Below are 7,500 nucleotides of genomic sequence, written 5' to 3'. Positions count from 1 at the left end.
GGCCTTGAATTGAAGAGTCAGACAATAATTATAATCAAAGAGAATACCACCACCCAGTTTAATAAAACACAAGAATACACACACACACACACACACACACACACACACACACACACACACACACACACACACACACACACACACACACACACATACATACATACACACACACATACATACACACACACATACATACGCATACGCACACACACACACAAACAGAGACACACACACACACAAACACACACATACGCACGCACGCACGCACGCACACACATAACGGTTGCACTTGCGAGTCACATGAACCGCTGTACGGGTCACGTCGTGAATACAAAACAGGTCTATACTTTACACACCCTTAGTTCAGAGTTGACAAAACCTTCATCGCACCGTTTACAAAACAATTTTATGGTGACAATATCATTAACGCCACCTTTTCCCTCAGTCTCTTGTGGTTTTATTTTCACATTAGTTTTTTTTAAACTGTTGACTTTTTGACCAAGGGGACGCATTCAAACAGACATTCACAGAAACTCACACTGAACAGACTTTGCACGAGGTACTCAACGACAAACAAATAAGATTGTTTTCGTTTCTTTTACTCGGTCGATCCAGAGATGATTATCACCCTTCCCAGGTAATTGTACGCCAAATACGTCACTAACTACGATTGGTAATTTGGGAAGTGATGTTGACATTGTAAGCGTACCGTTTCAACGAGGTCCGTTGGGGGAGCTTTTGGTCACGGTCATGAAATATTGAATACTTCTGGATTTCTGCCCATCTTTTGACACGTGAAAGGACCCTTCCATTTGGACACATGCAACAACTCAGCAGCATGGCTTTTCATGTGAACAGCTGGATTATCGCCCCTTCCACCCCCCCCCCCCCCCCCGTCCCCTACCCGAAGAAGTCGGCGAGTGTAACAATGAATGCTGTTCTTTGTGATGGCTTTTGGTCATGAAAATGTGGGTGTTGGTGTTCTGCAATTAAGAACTTAAAGGCACAGTTGATCCCGCGAAAACTGTTAGGCCCACTATATCAGATCTGATGAGGCTTATACTCGTCGTATATTATGTGGTCGCCTGTTGTATAAACTTGGCCAAAACTGACATGATTGCAACAAATTTCAAACCCAAATTTAAGCATTAATCCCCGTGTCATTTTATTAGCACTTTATATGCGTGCACAGCGATTCCCATAGAAACCCGCACCACATAATCTTCATTACGGTTGAACGCACACAGGCACATGTTTTATTTTGTAGTCTACGAGCAGCCTAAATATTAGTTAACTATGACGTCACATGGCCCACAGAGAAGGAATGCGAAGTTAAATCGATACATTGTGCTTTGCAACAGTTTGCGAAAAACAAGATGAGTCAATAAGAAATTGTCACAGATCGCCGTTGGTCTTGATGGACAGTATAGATCTACATGTATTTTCCTTCTCGCATAAACGAGCATATATAGAGAATACTACATAGCTTGCTGTGTCGTACCAGATTTACACGAGTTGTTTTTTAAAATATTGAACTGCGAGCAAAAGCGAGCTGTTCACTATTTGAAAAAGCAACGAGTGTTTATCCTACATACTGTACTTACGTGTATTTTACTCAAAACTTCCCGGGCGCTGTCGAGGCAGCCCAATCGAAGACGCTTGTTTTGGAACCTCGATCTCTTCCAAAGCCTCGTGCAATCTATTACGTCAAAGCAAAAAAACGTCACTCTGGAAAGTGTAACGTGACGTGTTAGTTCTAAAAATCCATCGAGCGGAATTAGCGCCGAGCGCAATTTGTTTTCGTTCTATAATGACGTTTGTCTCGGTGGCTTTGGCATCATAAGCAGTGGAAAAACAGGTCCCTGCCAGACTTGCTTGACATGGCCTCATTTACATGATATACAAACGTGTGGTTTGAAGGATATTATTATCTAATGAGTGGTCTCTCTCACGTATGTGGGATAAATATGTATTACAAAAGATGTATAAAGTAAGTAAGTCTTACCCCGCCCCTTTTTTTGTAAGATTTTTTTTTCATATGTGTTGTTCATATCCCTTAAAAATGTACATCCATTTTAAGACTCTCTCCTTGTTTACATTTAGTCAAGTTTTGACTAAATGTTTTAACATAAAGGGGGAATCGAGACGAGGGTCGTGGTGCATGTGTGTGTGTGTGTGTGTGTGTGTGTGTGTGTGTGTGTGTGTGTGTGTGTGTGTGTGTGTGTGTGTGTGTGTGTGTGTGTGTGTGTGTGTGTGTGTGTGTGTGTGTGTGTGTGTGTGTCTGTCTGCGCGTGTGTGTGTGTAGAGCGATTCAGACCAAACTACTGGACCGATTTTTATGAAATTTGACATGTGAGTTCCTGGGAATGATATCCCTGGATGTTTTTTTCTTTTCTTCGATAAATACTTTTGATGACGTCATATCCGGCTTTTTGTAAAAGTTGAGGCGGCACTGTCACACCCTCATTTTTCAATCAAATTAATTGAAATTTTTGTAAAGCAATCTTCGACAAAGGCCGGACTTTGGTATTGCATTTCAGCTTGGTGGCGTAAAAATTAATTAATGACTTTGCTCATTAAAAATCTGAAAATTGTAATACATCTTTTTTTTTTAAATAAAACGATCTAAATTTACGTTCATCTTATTCTACATCATTTCCTCATTCCAAAAACATGTAAATATATTAAATTCGAATTAAAAACAAGCTCTGAAAATTAAAAATATAAAAATTATGATCAAAATTAAATGTCCGAAATCGATTTAAAAACAATTTCACCTTATTCCTTGTCGGTTCCTGATTCCAAAAACATGATATGATATGTTTGGATTAAAAACACGCTCAGAAAGTTAAAACGAAGAGAGGTACAGAAAAGCGTGCAATGCAGCACAGCGAAACCACTACCGCGCTGAACAGGCTCGTCAGTTTTACTCCGTTATGCACAAGCGGCGGACTACGGTCATTGTGAAAAAAATGCAGTGCGTTCAGTTTCATTCTGTGAGTTCCACAGCTTGACTAAGTGTAGTAATTTCGCCTTACGCGACTTGTTTTAAGACCTGAGTTTCTCCTTTTTACACCCCCGGTATAGGGGTGTGTATAGGATTCGGTCGATGTGTTTGTTTGTTTGTTTGTTTGTGTGTTTGTGTTCGCATATAGATCTCAAGAATGAACGGACCGATCGTCACCAAACTTGGTGAACAGGTTCTATACATTCCTGAGACGGTCCTTACAAAAATTGGGACCAGTCAAACACACGGTTAGGGAGTTATTGGTGGATTAAGATTCTACAAGGACTTATAGAGGGACATATTAATGGTCAAAGGGAAATAACCTTCTCAGTTGGTGGCAGTGAGAATGGTAAGGACGGGGGTGTTTTTCCTACCTCGGAGGAATTTCTTGTTTTTGCAGGTTTTAAAACGGGTGTTCCACTGAACACAAAAAAGTATAGGACCTAGCTGCTTCCTGAGCCGAGTGAAATGTTTGTTTGTTCCCGAATCGATTCCTAAAACAGACAAATGCATTAATTTCACACACACACACACACACACACACACAAACACACACACACACACGCGAAATGTCACTGCCCATTAAGCAGCTGTAGCTTTTTGTTTGTGTCTAAGTGATTGGATGCTTTTATGTCATATTCATTCCTGGACAGAACTGTCGGCTCGATCTCTTACCAGAGAAGAATGATAACTGTACAATGACAAGAAGAAAGGTGCAATCCCACCATATCGCCCGTAGGTAAAGTCAATCAATCAATCAATCAATGACGCTTATATCGCGCATATTCCGTGGGTACAGTTCTAGGCGCTCTGCAGTGATGTCGTGTGAGATGACATTTTATACGGCCAGTAAAGTGTCATAAACAAGTCGCGTAAGGCGAAATAACAACATTTAGTCAAGCTGTCGAACTCACAGAATGAAACTGAACGCACTGCACTTTTACACCAAGACCGCATACTCGTAGTTTCGTCAGTCCACCGCTCGTGGCAAGGGCAGTGAAATCGACAAGCCAGAATAGTGCGGTAATGGTCGCGCTGAGTAGGATAACACGTTTTTCTGTATCTCTATTCTTTTTACACCCCCGGTATAGGGGTGTGTATAGGTTTCACTCGATGTGTTTGTGTTCGCAAGTAGATCTCAAGAATGAACGGACCGATCGTCACCAAACTTGGTCCGGAACAGGTTCTATACATTCCTGAGACGGTCCTTACAAAAATTGGGACCAGTCAAACACACGGTTAGGGAGTTATTGGTGGATTAAAATTATACAAGGCCTGGTATAGACGGACACCCCCGTTGGTCAAAGGGAAATAACCATTCTGACTGCCACCAACTGAGAAGGTTATTTCCCTTTGACGGGGGTGTAGTTCCTATCGGAGGAATTTCTTTTTAGCGTACTGAGTTTGTTTTTAATCCAAACATATCATATCTATATGTTTTTTGAATCAGGGACCGACAAGGAATAAGATGAAATGTTTCTAAATCGATTTCGGACAATTAATTTTAATCATATTTTTCATATTTTTAATTTTCAGAGCTTGTTTGTAATCCATATATAACATATGTATATGTTTTTGGAATCAGAAAATGACGAAAAATAAGATGAAATAGTTTTTGGATCGTTTACAAAAAAAATTCAATGACAAGTTTCCGATTTTTAATGACCAAATTCATTAATTATGTTTTAAGCCAATAAGCTGAAATGCAATACCGAAGTCCGGCCTTTGTCGAAGATTGCTTTGCCAAAATGTCAATCAATTTGATTAAAAAATAAGGGTGTGACAGTGCCGCCTCAACTTTTAGATATTAGATATGACGTAATCAAAGACATTTATCGAAAAAATAAAAACAACGTCCGGGGATATCATTCCTAGGAACTCTCATGTCAAATTTCATAAAGATCGGTCCAGTAGTTTAGTCTGAATCGCTCTACACACACACACACACACACACACACACACACACACACACACACACAGAGACAGACAGACAGACACACACACACACACAGAGACAGACAGACAGACAGACAGACAGACAGACAGACAGACAGACACACACACACACACACACACACACACACACACACACACACACACATATACACCACGACCCTCGTCTCGATTCCCCCTCTATGTTAAAACATTTAGTCAAAACTTGACTAAATGTAAAAACAAAAGCACTAGTTGGCCTTGTTGTCTGTCATTTGTGTCTGTGTTTGCTTTTGTCATTGGCATCGCTTCTTGTGTGTGTTTGTGTTTGACCCAAGTTGTTTGACCTGCATGGCACTAAATTGCACTGGCTGGCATTCTTATGCGACAGAGACAGAACAAAAGAGACAGGTGGAGAGTTGTTGCTGTTGCTGCTGTAAGTTGTGTGTGTGTGTGTGTGTGTGTGTGTGTGTGTATGTGTGTGCGTGTGTGTGTGCGTGTGTGTGTGTGTGTGTGTGTGTGTGTGTGTGTGTGTGTGTGTGTGTGTGTGTGTGTGCGTGCGTGTATGTATGTGTTACTCCGTTTGTATGTCTGACTTTCTGTCTGTCTGTCAGTCAGTCAGTCCGTCAGTCCCGCCCTCCCCAAGAAGTCGGTTAGTATTATACGTAAACAATTGTCCCCTGCGGCTTCTATTTTGTTTTCTGTTTGACCTCGTTTTAGCCCAATCACAGACAATGACACTGTATGATTATTTACGCTCTAATTTTCACGTCGTTTCGGCGCGTGATATATGTGCACGTGCGGATTTCAAATCGGCACGTGGCTTCGACATCCTAGGTTTTTGTAACACTCTAAGTTGGTTGTGCGTTGTGACGCTTGGCGCATGCGCTTTCTAATTCAGAAAGGGGCCAACTGCTTGCACTCTTTTTTGCATTTAGTCAAGTTTTGACTAAATGTTTTAACATAGACGGGGAATCGAGACGAGGGTGTGGTGTGTAAAGAGTGTGTGTGTGTGTGTGTGTGTGTGTGTGTGTGTGTGTGTGTGTGTGTGTGTGTGTGTGTGTGTGTGTGTGTGTGTCTGTGTCTGTGTAGGGCGATTCAGAGAAAACTACTCTACCGATCTTCATTAAATTTCACATGAAAGTTCCTGGGTATGATATCCCCACACTTGTGTTTCCTTTTTTCGATAAATGTCTTTAAGGACGTCATATCCGGCTTTTTGTGAAAGTTGAGGCGGCACTGTCACGCCTTACTTTTTGTTTCATCTTATTTTTCATCATTTTCTGATTCCAAAAACATATAAATATGTTATACTCAGATTTTAAAAAAGCTCAGAAAATTAAAAATATGAACATTTATTATTAAAATAAAATTTCCGAAATCGATTTAAAAACAATTTCATCTTATTCCTTGTCAATTCCTGATTCCAAAAACTTAAGAGATATGTTATGTTTGGATTAAAAACAAGCTCAGAAAGTTAACAAGAATAGAGATACAGAAAAGCCAGTGCTATCCTGCTCAGCGCAACCACTACCGCGCTGACTGGCTTGTCAATTTCACTGCCTTTTCCACGAGCGGGGAACTTACGATGCTATACGGTCTTGGTGAAAAAATGCAGTGCGTTCAGTTTCATTCTGTGAGTTTGACAGCTTGACTAAATTTAGTCATTTCGCCTTACGCGACTTGTTTTACTCATTTTCATTTAAAATGCGGCTTGTACTTTTCGACTCTAACAGACTTGTTCATTCTAAATACTGTTTGCCCTTTTTGACTCTGAAAGACTTGTTCATTCTAAATACTGTTTGCCCTTTTTGACTCTGAAAGACTTGTTCATTCTAAATACTGTTTGCCCTTTTTGACTCTGAAAGACGTGACTTTCTCATTCTAAATACTGTTTGTCCTTTTTTGACTCTGAAAGACTTGTTCATTCTAAATAATGCTTGCCCTTTTCGACTATAAAAGACTTTCTCATTCTAAATACTGCTTCGACTTGGAAAGACTTTTTCATTCAAAAACGTCTTGCCCTTTTCGACTCTTTAAGATCATCATAGTCTCGTTACCTTGTAAACAACCGTCATTTCCTATTCCTGCTTGTCGTTTCCAACTCAGTCTTAAAAGTACGCTTCTGCCCGTGTAAACCGTCTTGTAAACTGAAGTGGATGCATCTAGGCTTTAACATGAGATAAGGCTGAGCTTCCTTTTCTTTGTCCAAATTTCAAAGTCTCCAGCCTTGCTGGGAAATGCTCATTTGAGATTCAACATTTCAAAGATTTAAACAAAATATCTGGACGCTAAGTAACACAACATGACTTGCACAGCTCTTTTACATTTTCAGACAAGAAAAGTTTGTGGTGAATTCAACGAAGAGACGAAGTGTGTATAGTTAGGTACATAATGGTGTTTTCTGGTTGATGTCGTACATAGCTTAGTGGTCTTCTTTCACAACACTTTACTTCCCACATTTTAACCAATATAAATATTTGGACCTGATTAGCTTTATATCTGAGCCGGTGATCAACGCTCAATAAACGTTCCTTTGCTTTGCCATGCCTTACTCATTT

Source organism: Littorina saxatilis, linkage group LG1 (assembly GCF_037325665.1).
Source record: "Littorina saxatilis isolate snail1 linkage group LG1, US_GU_Lsax_2.0, whole genome shotgun sequence".
NCBI classification, from domain to species: Eukaryota; Metazoa; Mollusca; class Gastropoda; order Littorinimorpha; family Littorinidae; genus Littorina; species Littorina saxatilis.
The sequence above is the reverse complement of the archived record's forward strand: the minus strand, read 5'-3'. Positions refer to the sequence as shown.